Raw genomic sequence first — 21,013 nt, 5'->3', positions numbered from 1 at the left:
TCCAAAACTCGAAACTCCACAACTCGAAACTCCACAACTGGAAACTCCACAACTAGACACTCCACAACTAAAAACTCTTCAACTAGAAACTCCAAAACTAGAGACTCCACAACTAGATATTCTACAACTAGAGACTTCAAACTAGAAACTCAACAACTAGAAACTTCAAAATTCGAAACTCTACTAGAAAGTACACAACTGGAAACTCCACAACTAGACACTCCACAACTAGAAACTCCACAACTAGAGACTCTGCAACTATAGAACTCCGCAACTAGAAACTCCGCAACAAGGAATTCCAGAGCTAGAAACACCACAACTAGACACTCCGCAACTAGAAACTCCACAACTTGAGACGCCACAACTAGAAACTCCACAACTCGAAACTTCACAACGAGAAACTCCACAACTAGAAACTCTACAACTAGAGACTCCTCAACTAGAGAATTCGCAACTAGAAACTCCAAAACTAGAGACTCTGCAACTAGAAACTCCGCAGCTAGAAACTCCACAACTAGAAACTCCACAATTATAAACTCCACAACTAGAACCTCCACAACTAGAGATTCCGCAACTAGAGACTCCACCACTAGAAACTCCACAACTACAAATTCCACAACCAGAAACTCCACAACTAGAAACTCCGCAACTAGAAACTCCGCAACTAGAGACTCACCAACTAGAAACTCCACAACTAGAAACTCCACAACTACAAACTCCACAAATACAGACTCGGCAACTAGAAATTCTATATCTAGAAACTCCACAACTAAAAACTGCAAAACTAGAGACTTATCATTTAGAAACTCAACAACTAGAAACTCCACAACTAAAAACTCCACAACTGAAAACTCCACAACTTGAGACTCCGCAACTTGAAACTTCACAACTAGAAACTCTGCTATTAAAAACTCCACAACTAGATACTCCACAACTGGAAACTCCACAACTAGAAACTCCACAACTAGAGACTCCACAACTCAAATCTCCACAACTAGAAACTCCAGTACTAGAAACTCCACAACTAGAAACTCGGCAGCTAGAAACTACACAACTAGAGACTCCACAACTAGAAACTCCACAACTAGAAACTCCACAACTAGAAACTCCACAACTGAAAACTCCACAACTAGAAACTCCACAACTGAAAACTCCACAACTGGAAACTCCACAATTAGAGACTCCGCAACTAGAAACTCCACAACCAGAAACTCCACAACTAGAGACTCCATAACTAGAAACTCCACAACTAGAAATTCCACAACTAGAAACTCCACAACTAGAAACTCTGCAACTAGAGACTTCACAACTAGAAACTCCACAACTACAAACTCCACAAATAGAGACTCGGCTACAAGACATTTCATGTCTAGAAAGTCCACAACTAAAAACTTCACAACTGGAAACTCCAAAACTAGAAACTCCACAACTAGAGTCTCCGCAACTAGACTCCACAACTTGAAGCTCCACAACTAGAGACTCCGCAAGTAGAAACTCCACAACTAGAAACTCCACAACTGGAAACTCCACAACTAGATACTCTGCAACTAGAAACTCCACAACTAGAGACTCCACAACTTGAAACTCCACAACTTTAAACTCCACAACTCAAAACTCGACAACTGGAAACTCCACAACTGGAAACTCCACAACTAGAAACTCCGCAACTAGAAACTCCGCAACAGGAGACTCTACTACTAGAAACTCCACAACTAGAAACTCCAAAACTAGAAACTCCACAACTAGAAACTTCACAACTAGAAACTCCTCCACTAGAGACTCCACCACTAGAAACTCCACAACTAGAAACTCCACAACCAGAAACTCCACAACTAGAAACTCCACAACTAGAAACTCCACAACTAGAGACTCACCAACTAGAAACTCCACAACTAGAAACTCCACAAATACAGACTCGGCAACCAGAAATTTCATATCTAGAAACTCCACAACTAAAACTGCAAAACTAGAGACTTCTCAACTAGAAACTCAACAACTAGAATCTCCACAGCTAAAAACTCGACAACTGAGAACTCCACAACTTGAGACTCCGCAACTTGAAACTTCACAACTAGAAACTCCGCTATTAAAAACTCCGTAACTAGAAACTCCACAACTAGAAACTCCACAAGTTAAAACTCCACAACTAGATACTCCACAACTTTAAACTCCACAACTTGAGACTCCACAACTAGAAACTCCACAACTAGAAACTCTGCAACTAGAGACTCAACAACTAGAAACTCCACAACTACAAACTCCACAAATAGAGACTCGGCTACAAGACATTTCATGTCTAGAAAGTCCACAACAAAAAACTTCACAACTGGAAACTCCAAAACTAGAAACTCCACAACTAGAGTCTCCGCAACTAGACTCCACAACTTGAAGCTCCACAACTAGAGACTCCGCAAGTAGAAACTCCACAACTAGAAACTCCACAACTGGAAACTCCACAACTAGATACTCCGCAACTAGAAACTCCACAACTAGAGACTCCACAACTTGAAACTCCGCAACTTTAAACTCCACAACTCAAAACTCCACAACTGGAAACTTCGCAATTAGAAACTCCACAACCAGAAACTCCACAACTAGAAACTCCACAACTAAAAACTCCCCAACTGGAAACTCCACAACTAGAAACTCCACAACTAGAAACTCCGCAAATAGAAACTCCACAACTAGAAACTCCACAACTCAAAACTCCACAACTAGAAACTCCAAAACTCGAAACTCCGCAACTAGAAACTCCGCAACAGGAGACTCTACAACTAGAAACTCCACAACTAGAAACTCCAAAACCAGAAACTCCAAAACTAGAGACTCCACAACTAGATATTCTACAACTAGAGACTTCAAACTAGAAACTCAACAACTAGAAACTTCAAAATTCGAAACTCTACTAGAAACTACACAACTGGAAACTCCACAACTAGACACTCCACAACTAGAAACTCCACAACTAGAGACTCTGCAACTATAGAACTCCGCAACTAGAAACTCCGCAACAAGGAATTCCAGAGCTAGAAACACCACAACTAGACACTCCGCAACTAGAAACTCCACAACTTGAGACGCCACAACTAGAAACTCCACAACTCGAAACTTCACAACGAGAAACTCCACAACTAGAAAGTCTACAACTAGAGACTCCTCAACTAGAGAATTCGCAACTAGAAACTCCAAAACTAGAGACTCTGCAACTAGAAACTCCGCAGCTTGAAACTCCACAACTAGAAACTCCACAATTAGAAACTCCAAACTAGAACCTCCACAACTAGAGATTCCGCAACTAGAGACTCCACCACTAGAAACTCCACAACTACAAATTCCACAACCAGAAACTCCACAACTAGAAACTCCGCAACTAGAAACTCCGCAACTAGAGACTCACCAACTAGAAACTCCGCAACTAGAAACTCCACAACTACAAACTCCACAAATACAGACTCGGCAACTAGAAATTCCATATCTAGAAACTCCACAACTAAAAACTGCAAAACTAGAGACTTATCATTTAGAAACTCAACAACTAGAAACTCCACAACTAAAAACTCCACAACTGAAAACTCCACAACTTGAGACTCCGCAACTTGAAACTTCACAACTTGAAACTTCACAACTAGAAACTCTGCTATTAAAAACTCCGCAACTAGAAACTCCACAACTAGATACTCCACAACTGGAAACTTTACAACTAGATACTTCACAACTGGAAACTCCACAACTAGATACTCCACAACTGGAAACTCCACAACTAGAAACTCCACAACTAGAGACTCCACAACTCAAATCTCCACAACTAGAAACTCCACAACTGAAAACTCCACAACTGGAAACTCCACAACTAGAGACTCCGCAACTAGAAACTCCACAACCAGAAACTCCACAACTAGAGACTCCGTAACTAGAAACTCCACAACTAGAAATTCCACAACTAGAAACTCCACAACTAGAAACTCTGCAACTAGAGACTCCACAACTAGAAACTCCACAACTACAAACTCCACAAATAGAGACTCGGCTACAAGACATTTCATGTCTAGAAAGCCCACAACTAAAAACTTCACAACTGGAAACTCCAAAACTAGATACTCCACAACTAGAGTCTCCGCAACTAGACTCCACAACTTGAAGCTGCACAACTAGAGACTCCGCAAGTAGAAACTCCACAACTAGAAACTCCACAACTGGAAACTCCACAACTAGATACTCCGCAACTAGAAACTCCACAACTAGCGACTCCACAGCTTGAAACTCCACAACTTTAAACTCCACAACTCAAAACTCCACAACTGGAAACTCCACAACTGGAAACTCCACAACTAGAAACTCCGCAACTAGAAACTCCGCAACAGGAGACTCTACAACTAGAAACTCCACAACTAGAAACTCCAAAACTAGAAACTCCACAACTAGAAACTTCACAACTAGAAACTCCGCAACTAGAGACTTCACCACTAGAAACTCCACAACTAGAAACTCCACAACCAGAAACTCCACAACTAGAAACTCCACAACTAGAAACTCCACAACTAGAAACTCCACAAATACAGACTCGGCAACCAGAAATTTCATATCTAGAAACTCCACAACTAAAACTGCAAAACTAGAGACTTCTCAACTAGAAACTCCACAACTAAAAACTCCACAACTGAAAACTCTACAACTTGAGACTCCGCAACTTGAAACTTCACATCTAGAAACTCCGCTATTAAAAACTCCGCAACTAGAAACTCCGCAACTACAAACTCCACAACTTAAAACTCCACAACTAGATACTCCACAACTGGAAACTTTAGAACTAGATACTTCACAACTGGAAACTCCACAACTAGATACTCCACAACTGGAAACTCCAATACTCGAATCTCAACAACTAGAGACTCCACAACTCGAATCTCAACAACTAGAAACTCCAGTACTAGAAACTCCGCAACCAGAGACTCCCCAACTCCACAACTAGAAACTCCACAACAGTAAACTCCAACTAGATACTCCACAACTAGAAACTCCACAACTGGAGACTCCACAAGTGGAAACTCCACAACTAGAGACTCTGCAACTAGAAACTTCACAACTTGAGACTCCGCAACTCCACAACTAGAAACTCCACAACTGAAAAATCCACAACTAGATACTCCACAACTAGAAAATCCACAACTAGAAACTCCACAACTATAGACTCAACAACTTGAAACTCCACAAGTTTAAACTCCACAACTTAAGACTCCACATCTAGAAACTCCACAACTGGAAACTCCACAACTAGAAACTCCACAACTAGAAACTCCGCAACAGAAGACTATACAACTAGAAACTCCACAACTAGAAACTCCAAAACTAGAAACTCCACAACTAGAAACTCCACACTAGAAACTTCACAACTAGAGACTCTGCAACTAGAGACTCCACAACTAGAAACTCCACAACTAGAAACTCCACAACTGCAAACTCCACAACTAGATACTCCGCAACTAGAAACTCCGCAACTAAAAACTCCACAACCAGACACTCTGCAACTAGAAACTCCGCAACTAGAAACTCCTCAGCCAGAAACTACACAACTAGAGACTCCACAACTAGAATTTTCACGACTAGAAACTCCACAACTAGACACTCCACAACTAAAAACTCTTCAACTAGAAACTCCTAAACTAGAGGCTCCACAACTAGAGAATCTACAACTAGAAACTTCACAACTAGAAACTCCGCAACTAGAGACTCCACAACTGGAAACTCGACAACTAGAAACTCCACATCTAGAGACTCCACAACTTGAAACTCCACAACTAAAGACTCTGCAACTAGAAACTCCACAACTAGAGACTCCGCAACTCCACAACTATAAACTCCACAACTGAAAAATCCACAACTAGATACTCCACAACTAGAAAATCCACAACTAGAAACTCCACAACTATAGACTCCACAGTTTGAAACTCCACACGTTTAAACTCCACAATTTAAGACTTTACAACTAGAAACTCCACAACTAGAAACTTCCCAACTAGAAACTCCGCAACTAGAAACTCCGCAACAGGAGACTCTACAACTAGAAACTCCACAACTAGAAACTCCAAAACTAGAAACTCCACAACTAGAAACTTCACAACTAGAAACTCCGCAACTAGAGACTCCACAACTGGAAACTCCACAACTTCAAACTCCACAACTAGAAACTCCACAACCAGAAACTTCACAACTAGAAACTCCACAACTCGAAACTCCGCCACTAGAGACTCCACAACTAGAAACTCCACAACTACAAACTCCACAACTACAAACTCCACAAATACAGACTCGGCAACTAGAAATTCCATATCAAGAAACTCCACAACTAGAAACTGCAGAACTAGAGACTGCACAACTAGAAACTCAACAACTAGAAACTCCACAACTAGAAACTCCACAACTCAAAACTCCACAACTAGAAACTCCAAAACTCGAAACTCCACGACTCGAAACTCCACAACTGGAAACTCCACAACTAGACACTACACAACTAAAAACTCTTCCACTAGAAAATCCAAAACTAGAGACTACACAACTAGAGAATCTACAACTAGAGACTTCAAACTAGAAACTCACCAACTAGAAGCTTCAAAATTCGAAACTCTACTAGAAACTACACAACTGGAAACTCCACAATTAGACACTCCACAACTAGAAACTCCACAACTAGAGACTCTGGAACTATGGAACTCCGCAACTAGAAACTCCGCAACAAGAAATTCCAGAGCTAGAAACACCACAACTAGACACGCCGCAACTAGAAACTCCACAACTTGAGACGCCGCAACTAGAAACTCCACAACTTGAAACTTCACAACGAGAAACTCCACAATTAGAAACTTTACAACTAGAGACTCCTCAACTAGAGAATTCGCAACCAGAAACTCCACAACTAGAAACTCCGCAACTAGAAACTCCGCAACTAGAGACTCACCAACTAGAAACTCCACAACTAGAAACTCCAAAACTAGAAACTCCACAACTAGACACTCCACAACTAGAAACTTCACAACTAGAGACTCTGCATCTAGAGACTTCGCAACTATAAACTCCACAACTAGAAACTCCACAACCAGAGAATCTGCAATTCCACAACTAGAAACTCCACAACTGCAAACTCCACAACTAGATACTCCGCAACTAGAAACTCCGCAGCTAGAAACTACACAACTAGAGACTCCACAACTAGAATTTTCACGACTAGAAACTCCACAACTAGACACTCCACAACTAAAAACTCTTCAACTAGAAACTCCTAAACTAGAGGCTCCACAACTAGAGAATCTACAACTAGAAACTTCACAACTAGAAACTCCGCAACTAGAGACTCCACAACTGGAAACTCGACAACTAGAAACTCCACATCTAGAGACTCCACAACTTGAAACTCCACAACTAGAGACTCTGCAACTAGAAACTCCACAACTAGAGACTCCGCAACTCCACAACTATAAACTCCACAACTGAAAAATACACAACTAGATACTCCACAACTAGAAAATTCACAACTAGAAACTCCACAACTATAGACTCCACAGCTTGAAACTCCACACGTTTAAACTCCACAATTTAAGACTCCACAACTAGAAACTCCACAACTAGAAACTCCCCAACTAGAAACTCCGCAACTAGAAACTCCGCAACAGGAGACTCTACAACTAGAAACTCCACAACTAGAAACTCCAAAACTAGAAACTCCACAACTAGAAACTTCACAACTAGAAACTCCGCAACTAGAGACTCCACAACTGGAAACTCCACAACTTCAAACTCCACAACTAGAAACTCCACAACCAGAAACTTCACAACTAGAAACTCCACAACTAGAAACTCCGCAACTAGAGACTCCACAACTAGAAACTCCACAACTAGAAACCCCACAACTTGAAACCTCACAACCTTAAGTTACGCAACTAGAAAATCCACAGCTAGAGATTCCGCAACTAGACACTCCACAACTACAAACTCCACAAATACAGACTCGGCAACTAGAAATTCCATATCTAGAGACTCCACAACTAGAAACTGCAAAACTAGAGACTTCACAACTAGAAACTCAACAACTAGAAACTCCACAACTAAAAACTCCACAACTGGAAACTCCACAACTTGAGACTCCGCAATTTGAAACTTCACAACTGGAAACTCCACAACTAGATACTCCACAACTGGAAACTCCACAACTTGAAACTCCACAACTAGACTCCACAACTTGAAACTACACAACTAGAGACTCCACAACTAGAAACTCCACAACTAGAAACTCCACAACTGGAAACTCCACAACTAGATACTCCGCAACTAGAAACTCCACAACTAGAGACTCCACAACTTGAAACTCCACAACTTTAAACTCCACGACTTGAGACTCCACAACTAGAAACTCCACAACTTAAAACTCCACAACTGGAAACTCCACAATTAGAAACTCCACAACCAGAAACTCCGCAACTAGAGACTTCGCAACTAGAAACTCCACAACCAGAGACTCTGCAACTAGAAACTCCGCAACTAGAAACTCCGCAGATAGAAACTACACAACCAGAGACTCCACAACTAGAAACTCCACAACTAGAAACTCCACAACTAGAAACTTTACAACTAAAAACTCCACAACTGGAAACTCCACAACTAGAAACTCCACAACTAGAGACTCCGCAACTAGAAACTCCACAACCAGAGACTCTGCAACTAGAAACTCCGCAACTAGAAACTCCGCAGCTAGAAACTACACAACTAGAGACTCCACAACTAGAAACTCCACAACTAAAAACTCCACAACTAGAAACTCCACAACTAAAAACTCCACAACTGGAAACTCCACAAATAGAAACTCCACTAGAAACTCCACAACTAGAGACTCCGCAACAAGAAACCCCACAACCAGAGACTCTGCAACTAGAAACTCTGCAACTAGAAATTCTGCAGCTAGAAACTACACAACTAGAGACTCCACAACTAGAAACTCCGCAACTAGAAACTCCACAACTAGAAACTCCACAACTCAAAACTCCACAACTAGAAACTCCAAAACTCGAAACTCCACAACTCGAAACTCCACAACTGGAAACTCCACAACTAGACACTCCACAACTAAAAACTCTTCAACTAGAAACTCCGAAACTAGAGACTCCACAACTAGAGAATCTACAACTAGAGACTTCAAACTAGAAACTCAACAACTAGAAAATTCAAAATTCAAAACTCTACTAGAAACTACACAACTGGAAACTCCACAACTAGACACTCCACAACTAGAAACTCCACAACTAGAGACTCTGCAACTATGGAACTCCGCACCTAGAAACTCCGCAACAAGAAATTCCAGAGCTAGAAACACCACAACTAGACACTCCGCAACTAGAAACTCCACAACTTGAGACGCCACAACTAGAAACTCCACAACTAGAGACTCTGCATCTAGAGACTTCGCAACTATAAACTCCACAACTAGAAACTCCACAACCAGAGAATCTGCAATTCCACAACTAGAAACTCCACAACTGCAAACTCCACAACTAGATACTCCGCAACTAGAAACTCCGCAGCTAGAAACTACACAACTAGAGACTCCACAACTAGAATTTTCACGACTAGAAACTCCACAACTAGACACTCCACAACTAAAAACTCTTCAACTAGAAACTCCTAAACTAGAGGCTCCACAACTAGAGAATCTACAACTAGAAACTTCACAACTAGAAACTCCGCAACTAGAGACTCCACAACTGGAAACTCGACAACTAGAAACTCCACATCTAGAGACTCCACAACTTGAAACTCCACAACTAGAGACTCCGCAACTCCACAACTATAAACTCCACAACTGAAAAATACACAACTAGATACTCCACAACTAGAAAATTCACAACTAGAAACTCCACAACTATAGACTCCACAGCTTGAAACTCCACACGTTTAAACTCCACAATTTAAGACTCCACAACTAGAAACTCCACAACTAGAAACTCCCCAACTAGAAACTCCGCAACTAGAATCTCCGCAACAGGAGACTCTACAACTAGAAACTCCACAACTAGAAACTCCAAAACTAGAAACTCCACAACTAGAAACTTCACAACTAGAAACTCCGCAACTAGAGACTCCACAACTGGAAACTCCACAACTTCAAACTCCACAACTAGAAACTCCACAACCAGAAACTTCACAACTAGAAACTCCACAACTAGAAACTCCGCAACTAGAGACTCCACAACTAGAAACTCCACAACTAGAAACCCCACAACTTGAAACCTCACAACCTTAAGTTACGCAACTAGAAAATCCACAGCTAGAGATTCCGCAACTAGACACTCCACAACTACAAACTCCACAAATACAGACTCGGCAACTAGAAATTCCATATCTAGAGACTCCACAACTAGAAACTGCAAAACTAGAGACTTCACAACTAGAAACTCAACAACTAGAAACTCCACAACTAAAAACTCCACAACTGGAAACTCCACAACTTGAGACTCCGCAATTTGAAACTTCACAACTGGAAACTCCACAACTAGATACTCCACAACTGGAAACTCCACAACTTGAAACTCCACAACTAGACTCCACAACTTGAAACTACACAACTAGAGACTCCACAACTAGAAACTCCACAACTAGAAACTCCACAACTGGAAACTCCACAACTAGATACTCCGCAACTAGAAACTCCACAACTAGAGACTCCACAACTTGAAACTCCACAACTTTAAACTCCACGACTTGAGACTCCACAACTAGAAACTCCACAACTTAAAACTCCACAACTGGAAACTCCACAATTAGAAACTCCACAACCAGAAACTCCGCAACTAGAGACTTCGCAACTAGAAACTCCACAACCAGAGACTCTGCAACTAGAAACTCCGCAACTAGAAACTCCGCAGATAGAAACTACACAACCAGAGACTCCACAACTAGAAACTCCACAACTAGAAACTCCACAACTAGAAACTCCACAACTAAAAACTCCACAACTGGAAACTCCACAACTAGAAACTCCACAACTAGAGACTCCGCAACTAGAAACTCTACAACCAGAGACTCTGCAACTAGAAACTCCGCAACTAGAAACTCCGCAGCTAGAAACTACACAACTAGAGACTCCACAACTAGAAACTCCACAACTAAAAACTCCACAACTAGAAACTCCACAACTAAAAACTCCACAACTGGAAACTCCACAAATAGAAACTCCACTAGAAACTCCACAACTAGAGACTCCGCAACAAGAAACCCCACAACCAGAGACTCTGCAACTAGAAACTCTGCAACTAGAAATTCTGCAGCTAGAAACTACACAACTAGAGACTCCACAACTAGAAACTCCGCAACTAGAAACTCCACAACTAGAAACTCCACAACTCAAAACTCCACAACTAGAAACTCCAAAACTCGAAACTCCACAACTCGAAACTCCACAACTGGAAACTCCACAACTAGACACTCCACAACTAAAAACTCTTCAACTAGAAACTCCGAAACTAGAGACTCCACAACTAGAGAATCTACAACTAGAGACTTCAAACTAGAAACTCAACAACTAGAAAATTCAAAATTCAAAACTCTACTAGAAACTACACAACTGGAAACTCCACAACTAGACACTCCACAACTAGAAACTCCACAACTAGAGACTCTGCAACTATGGAACTCCGCACCTAGAAACTCCGCAACAAGAAATTCCAGAGCTAGAAACACCACAACTAGACACTCCGCAACTAGAAACTCCACAACTTGAGACGCCACAACTAGAAACTCCACAACTTGAAACTTCACAACGAGAAACTTCACAACTAGAAACTCTACAACTAGAGACTCCTCAACTAGAGAATTCGCCACTAGAAACTCCAAAACTAGAGACTCTGCAACTAGAAACTCCACAGCTAGAAACTCCACAACTAGAAACTCCACAATTAGAAACTCCACAACTAGAACCTCCACAACTAGAGATTCCGCAACTAGAGACTCTACCACTAGAAACTCCACAACTAGAAATTCTACAACCAGAAACTCCACAACTAGAAACTCCGCAACAAGAAATTCCAGAGCTAGAAACACCACAACTAGACACGCCGCAACTAGAAACTCCACAACTTGAGACGCCGCAACTAGAAACTCCACAACTTGAAACTTCACAACGAGAAACTCCACAATTAGAAACTTTACAACTAGAGACTCCTCAACTAGAGAATTCGCAACTAGAAACTCCAAAACTAGAGACTCTGCAACTAGAAACTGCGCAGCTAGAAACTCCACAACTAGAAACTCCACAATTAGAAACTCCTCAACTAGAACCTCCACAACTAGAGATTCCGCAACTAGAGACTCCACCACTAGAAACTCCACAACTAGAAATTCCATGACCAGAAACTCCACAACTAGAAACTCCGCAACTAGAAACTCCGCAACTAGAGACTCACCAACTAGAAACTCCACAACTAGAAACTCCAAAACTAGAAACTCCACAACTAGACACTCCACAACTAGAAACTTCACAACTAGAGACTCTGCATCTAGAGACTCCGCAACTATAAACTCCACAACTAGAAACTCCACAACCAGAGACTCTGCAATTCCACAACTAGAAACTCCACAACTGCAAACTCCACAACTAGATACTCCGCAACTAGAAACTCCGCAGCTAGAAACTACACAACTAGAGACTCCACAACTAGAATTTTCACGACTAGAAACTCCACAACTAGACACTCCACAACTAAAAACTCTTCAACTAGAAACTCCTAAACTAGAGGCTCCACAACTAGAGAATCTACAACTAGAAACTTCACAACTAGAAACTCCGCAACTAGAGACTCCACAACTGGAAACTCGACAACTAGAAACTCCACATCTAGAGACTCCACAACTTGAAACTCCACAACTAGAGACTCTGCAACTAGAAACTCCACAACTAGAGACTCCGCAACTCCACAACTATAAACTCCACAACTGAAAAATACACAACTAGATACTCCACAACTAGAAAATTCACAACTAGAAACTCCACAACTATAGACTCCACAGCTTGAAACTCCACACGTTTAAACTCCACAATTTAAGACTCCACAACTAGAAACTCCACAACTAGAAACTCCCCAACTAGAAACTCCGCAACTAGAAACTCCGCAACAGGAGACTCTACAACTAGAAACTCCACAACTAGAAACTCCAAAACTAGAAACTCCACAACTAGAAACTTCACAACTAGAAACTCCGCAACTAGAGACTCCACAACTGGAAACTCCACAACTTCAAACTCCACAACTAGAAACTCCACAACCAGAAACTTCACAACTAGAAACTCCACAACTAGAAACTCCGCAACTAGAGACTCCACAACTAGAAACTCCACAACTAGAAACCCCACAACTTGAAACCTCACAACCTTAAGTTACGCAACTAGAAAATCCACAGCTAGAGATTCCGCAACTAGACACTCCACAACTACAAACTCCACAAATACAGACTCGGCAACTAGAAATTCCATATCTAGAGACTCCACAACTAGAAACTGCAAAACTAGAGACTTCACAACTAGAAACTCAACAACTAGAAACTCCACAACTAAAAACTCCACAACTGGAAACTCCACAACTTGAGACTCCGCAATTTGAAACTTCACAACTGGAAACTCCACAACTAGATACTCCACAACTAGATACTCCACAACTGGAAACTCCACAACTTGAAACTCCACAACTAGACTCCACAACTTGAAACTACACAACTAGAGACTCCACAACTAGAAACTCCACAACTAGAAACTCCGCAACTAGAAACTCCACAACTAGAAACTCCACAACTCAAAACTCCACAACTAGAAACTCCAAAACTCGAAACTCCACAACTCGAAACTCCACAACTGGAAACTCCACAACTAGACACTCCACAACTAAAAACTCTTCAACTAGAAACTCCAAAACTAGAGACTCCACAACTAGATATTCTACAACTAGAGACTTCAAACTAGAAACTCAACAACTAGAAACTTCAAAATTCGAAACTCTACTAGAAACTACACAACTGGAAACTCCACAACTAGACACTCCACAACTAGAAACTCCACAACTAGAGACTCTGCAACTATAGAACTCCGCAACTAGAAACTCCGCAACAAGGAATTCCAGAGCTAGAAACACCACAACTAGACACTCCGCAACTAGAAACTCCACAACTTGAGACGCCTCAACTAGAAACTCCACAACTCGAAACTTCACAACGAGAAACTCCACAAGTAGAAACTCCACAACTAGAGACTCCTCAACTAGAGACTCCACAACTAGAAACTCCACAACTACAAACTCCACAAATAGAGACTCGGCTACAAGACATTTCATGTCTAGAAAGTCCACAACTAAAAACTTCACAACTGGAAACTCCAAAACTAGAAACTCCACAACTAGAGTCTCCGCAACTAGACTCCACAAATTGAAGTTCCACAACTAGAGACTCCGCAAGTAGAAACTCCACAACTAGAAACTCCACAACTGGAAACTCCACAACTAGATACTCCGCAACTAGAAACTCCACAACTAGAGACTCCACAACTTGAAACTCCACAACTCTAAACTCCACAACTCAAAACTCCACAACTGGGAACTCCACAACTGGAAACTCCACAACTAGAAACTCCGCAACTAGAAACTCCGCAACAGGAGACTCTACAACTAGAAACTCCACAACTAGAAACTCCAAAACTAGAAACTCCACAACTAGAAACTTCACAACTAGAAACTCCGCCACTAGAGACTCCACCACTAGAAACTCCACAACTAGAAACTCCACAACCAGAAACTCCACAACTAGAAACTCCACAACTAGAAACTCCACAACTAGAGACTCACCAACTAAAAACTCCACAACTAGAAACTCCACAAATACAGACTCGGCAACCAGAAATTTCATATCTAGAAACTCCACAACTAAAACTGCAAAACTAGAGACTTCTCAACTAGAAACTCAACAACTAGAATCTCCACAGCTAAAAACTCGATAACTGAAAACTCCACAACTTGAGACTCCGCAACTTGAAACTTCACAACTAGAAACTCCGCCATTAAAAACTCCGCAACTAGAAACTCCACAACTAGAAACTCCACAAGTTAAAACTCCACAACTAGATACTCCACAACTTTAAACTCCACAACTTGAGACTCCACAACTAGAAACTCCACAACTAGAAACTCTGCAACTAGAGACTCCACAACTGGAAACTCCACAACTACAAACTCCACAAATAGAGACTCGGCTACAAGACATTTCATGTCTAGAAAGTCCACAACTAAAAACTTCACAACTGGAAACTCCAAAACTAGAAACTCCACAACTAGAGTCTCCGCAACTAGACTCCACAACTTGAAGCTCCACAACTAGAGACTCCGCAAGTAGAAACTCCACAACTAGAAACTCCACAACTGGAAACTCCACAACTAGATACTCCGCAACTAGAAACTCCACAACTAGAGACTCCACAACTTGAAACTCCACAACTTTGAACTCCACAACTCAGAACTCCACAACTGGAAACTTCACAATTAGAAACTCCACAACCAGAAACTCCACAACTAGAAACTCCACAACTAAAAACTCCCCAACTGGAAACTCCACAACTAGAAACTCCACAACTAGAAACTCCGCAACTAGAAACTCCACAACTAGAAACTCCACAACTCAAAACTCCACAACTAGAAACTCCAAAACTCGAAACTCCACAACTCGAAACTCCACAACTGGAAACTCCACAACTAGACACTCCACAACTAAAAACTCTTCAACTAGAAACTCCAAAACTAGAGACTCCACAACTAGATATTCTACAACTAGAGACTTCAAACTAGAAACTCAACAACTAGAAACTTCAAAATTCGAAACTCTACTAGAAACTACACAACTGGAAACTCCACAACTAGACACTCCACAACTAGAAACTCCACAACTAGAGACTCTGCAACTATAGAACTCCGCAACTAGAAACTCCGCAACAAGGAATTCCAGAGCTAGAAACACCACAACTAGACACTCCGCAACTAGAAACTCCACAACTTGAGACGCCACAACTAGAAACTCCACAACTCGAAACTTCACAACGAGAAACTCCACAACTAGAAACTCTACAACTAGAGATTCCGCAACTAGAGACTCCACCACTAGAAACTCCACAACTACAAATTCCACAACCAGAAACTCCACAACTAGAAACTCCGCAACTAGAAACTCCGCAACTAGAGACTCCGTAACTAGAAACTCCACAACTAGAAATTCCACAACTAGAAACTCCACAACTAGAAACTCTGCAACTAGAGACTCCACAACTAGAAACTCCACAACTACAAACTCCACAAATAGAGACTCGGCTACAAGACATTTCATGTCTAGAAACTCCACAACTACAAACTCCCCAAATAGAAACTCGGCTACAAGACATTTCATGTCTAGAAAGTCCACAACTAAAAACTTCACAACTGGAAACTCCAAAACTAGAAACTCCACAACTAGAGTCTCCGCAACTAGACTCCACAAATTGAAGCTCCACAACTAGAGACTCCGCAAGTAGAAACTCCACAACTAGAAACTCCACAACTGGAAACTCCGCAACTAGATACTCCGCAACTAGACATTCCACAACTAGAGACTCCACAACTTGAAACTCCACAACTTTAAACTCAACAACTTAAAACTCCACAACTGGAAACTCCACAACTAGAAACTCCGCAACTAGAAACTCCGCAACAGGAGACTCTACAACTAGAAACTCCACAACTAGAAACTCCAAAACTAGAAACTCCACAACTAGAAACTTCACAACTAGAAACACCGCCACTAGAGACTCCACCACTAGAAACTCCACAACTAGAAACTCCACAACCAGAAACTCCACAACTAGAAACTCCACAACTAGAAACTCCACAACTAGAGACTCACCAACTAGAAACTCCACAACTAGAAACTCCACAACTACAAACTCCACAAATACAGACTCGGCAACCAGAAATTTCATATCTAGAAACTCCACAACTAAAACTGCAAAACTAGAGACTTCTCAACTAGAAACTCAACAACTAGAATCTCCACAGCTAAAAACTCGACAACTGAAAACTCCACAACTTGAGACTTCGCAACTTGAAACTTCACAACTAGAAACTCCGCTATTAAAAACTCCGCAACTAGAAACTCCACAAGTTAAAACTCCACAACTAGACACTCCACAACTTTAAACTCCACAACTTGAGACTCCACAACTAGAAACTCCACAACTAGAAACTCTGCAACTAGAGACTCCACAACTAGAAACTCCACAACTACAAACTCCACAAATAGAGACTCGGCTACAAGACATTTCATGTCTAGAAAGTCCACAACTAAAAACTTCACAACTGGAAACTCCAAAACTAGAAACTCCACAACTAGAGTCTCCGCAACTAGACTCCACAACTTGAAGCTCCACAACTAGAGACTCCGCAAGTAGAAACTCCACAACTAGAAACTCCACAACTGGAAACTCCACAACTAGATACTCCGCAACTAGAAACTCCACAACTAGAGACTCCACAACTTGAAACTCCACAACTTTAAACTCCACAACTCAAAACTCCACAACTGGAAACTTCACAATTAGATACTCCACAACCAGAAACTCCACAACTAGAAACTCCACAACTAAAAACTCCCCAACTGGAAACTCCACAACTAGAAACTCCACAACTAGAAACTCCGCAACTAGAAACTCCACAACTAGAAACTCCACAACTCAAAACTCCACAACTAGAAACTCCAAAACTCGAAACTCCACAACTCGAAACTCCACAACTGGAAACTCCACAACTAGACACTCCACAACTAAAAACTCTTCAACTAGAAACTCCAAAACTAGAGACTCCACAACTAGATATTCTACAACTAGAGACTTCAAACTAGAAACTCAACAACTAGAAACTTCAAAATTCGAAACTCTACTAGAAAGTACACAACTGGAAACTCCACAACTAGACACTCCACAACTAGAAACTCCACAACTAGAGACTCTGCAACTATAGAACTCCGCAACTAGAAACTCCGCAACAAGGAATTCCAGAGCTAGAAACACCACAACTAGACACTCCGCAACTAGAAACTCCACAACTTGAGACGCCACAACTAGAAACTCCACAACTCGAAACTTCACAACGAGAAACTCCACAACTAGAAACTCTACAACTAGAGACTCCTCAACTAGAGAATTCGCAACTAGAAACTCCAAAACTAGAGACTCTGCAACTAGAAACTCCGCAGCTAGAAACTCCACAACTAGAAACTCCACAATTATAAACTCCACAACTAGAACCTCCACAACTAGAGATTCCGCAACTAGAGACTCCACCACTAGAAACTCCACAACTACAAATTCCACAACCAGAAACTCCACAACTAGAAACTCCGCAACTAGAAACTCCGCAACTAGAGACTCACCAACTAGAAACTCCACAACTAGAAACTCCACAACTACAAACTCCACAAATACAGACTCGGCAACTAGAAATTCTATATCTAGAAACTCCACAACTAAAAACTGCAAAACTAGAGACTTATCATTTAGAAACTCAACAACTAGAAACTCCACAACTAAAAACTCCACAACTGAAAACTCCACAACTTGAGACTCCGCAACTTGAAACTTCACAACTAGAAACTCTGCTATTAAAAACTCCGCAACTAGAAACTCCGCAACTAGAAACTCCACAACTAGATACTCCACAACTGGAAACTTTACAACTAGATACTTCACAACTGGAAACTCTACAACTAGATACTCCACAACTGGAAACTCCACAACTAGAAACTCCACAACTAGAGACTCCACAACTCAAATCTCCACAACTAGAAACTCCAGTACTAGAAACTCCACAACTAGAAACTCGGCAGCTAGAAACTACACAACTAGAGACTCCACAACTAGAAACTCCACAACTAGAAACTCCACAACTAGAAACTCCACAACTGAAAACTCCACAACTAGAAACTCCACAACTGAAAACTCCACAACTGGAAACTCCACAACTAGAGACTCCGCAACTAGAAACTCCACAACCAGAAACTCCACAACTAGAGACTCCATAACTAGAAACTCCACAACTAGAAATTCCACAACTAGAAACTCCACAACTAGAAACTCTGCAACTAGAGACTTCACAACTAGAAACTCCACAACTACAAACTCCACAAATAGAGACTCGGCTACAAGACATTTCATGTCTAGAAAGTCCACAACTAAAAACTTCACAACTGGAAACTCCAAAACTAGAAACTCCACAACTAGAGTCTCCGCAACTAGACTCCACAACTTGAAGCTCCACAACTAGAGACTCCGCAAGTAGAAACTCCACAACTAGAAACTCCACAACTGGAAACTCCACAACTAGATACTCTGCAACTAGAAACTCCACAACTAGAGACTCCACAACTTGAAACTCCACAACTTTAAACTCCACAACTCAAAACTCGACAACTGGAAACTCCACAACTGGAAACTCCACAACTAGAAACTCCGCAACTAGAAACTCCGCAACAGGAGACTCTACTACTAGAAACTCCACAACTAGAAACTCCAAAACTAGAAACTCCACAACTAGAAACTTCACAACTAGAAACTCCTCCACTAGAGACTCCACCACTAGAAACTCCACAACTAGAAACTCCACAACCAGAAACTCCACAACTAGAAACTCCACAACTAGAAACTCCACAACTAGAGACTCACCAACTAGAAACTCCACAACTAGAAACTCCACAAATACAGACTCGGCAACCAGAAATTTCATATCTAGAAACTCCACAACTAAAACTGCAAAACTAGAGACTTCTCAACTAGAAACTCAACAACTAGAATCTCCACAGCTAAAAACTCGACAACTGAGAACTCCACAACTTGAGACTCCGCAACTTGAAACTTCACAACTAGAAACTCCGCTATTAAAAACTCCGTAACTAGAAACTCCGCAACTAGAAACTCCACAACTAGAAACTCCACAACTCAAAACTCCACAACTAGAAACTCCAAAACTCGAAACTCCACAACTCGAAACTCCACAACTGGAAACTCCACAACTAGACACTCCACAACTAAAAACTCTTCAACTAGAAACTCCGAAACTAGAGACTCCACAACTAGAGAATCTACAACTAGAGACTTCAAACTAGAAACTCAACAACTAGAAAATTCAAAATTCAAAACTCTACTAGAAACTACACAACTGGAAACTCCACAACTAGACACTCCACAACTAGAAACTCCACAACTAGAGACTCTGCAACTATGGAACTCCGCACCTAGAAACTCCGCAACAAGAAATTCCAGAGCTAGAAACACCACAACTAGACACTCCGCAACTAGAAACTCCACAACTTGAGACGCCACAACTAGAAACTCCACAACTTGAAACTTCACAACGAGAAACTTCACAACTAGAAACTCTACAACTAGAGACTCCTCAACTAGAGAATTCGCCACTAGAAACTCCAAAACTAGAGACTCTGCAACTAGAAACTCCACAGCTAGAAACTCCACAACTAGAAACTCCACAATTAGAAACTCCACAACTAGAACCTCCACAACTAGAGATTCCGCAACTAGAGACTCTACCACTAGAAACTCCACAACTAGAAATTCTACAACCAGAAACTCCACAACTAGAAACTCCGCAACAAGAAATTCCAGAGCTAGAAACACCACAACTAGACACGCCGCAACTAGAAACTCCACAACTTGAGACGCCGCAACTAGAAACTCCACAACTTGAAACTTCACAACGAGAAACTCCACAATTAGAAACTTTACAACTAGAGACTCCTCAACTAGAGAATTCGCAACTAGAAACTCCAAAACTAGAGACTCTGCAACTAGAAACTGCGCAGCTAGAAACTCCACAACTAGAAACTCCACAATTAGAAACTCCTCAACTAGAACCTCCACAACTAGAGATTCCGCAACTAGAGACTCCACCACTAGAAACTCCAC

This window comes from Rhipicephalus microplus, unplaced genomic scaffold (genome assembly GCF_043290135.1).
Source record: "Rhipicephalus microplus isolate Deutch F79 unplaced genomic scaffold, USDA_Rmic scaffold_40, whole genome shotgun sequence".
Taxonomy (NCBI): Eukaryota; Metazoa; Arthropoda; class Arachnida; order Ixodida; family Ixodidae; genus Rhipicephalus; species Rhipicephalus microplus.
Note: the sequence above shows the minus strand (reverse complement) of the source record.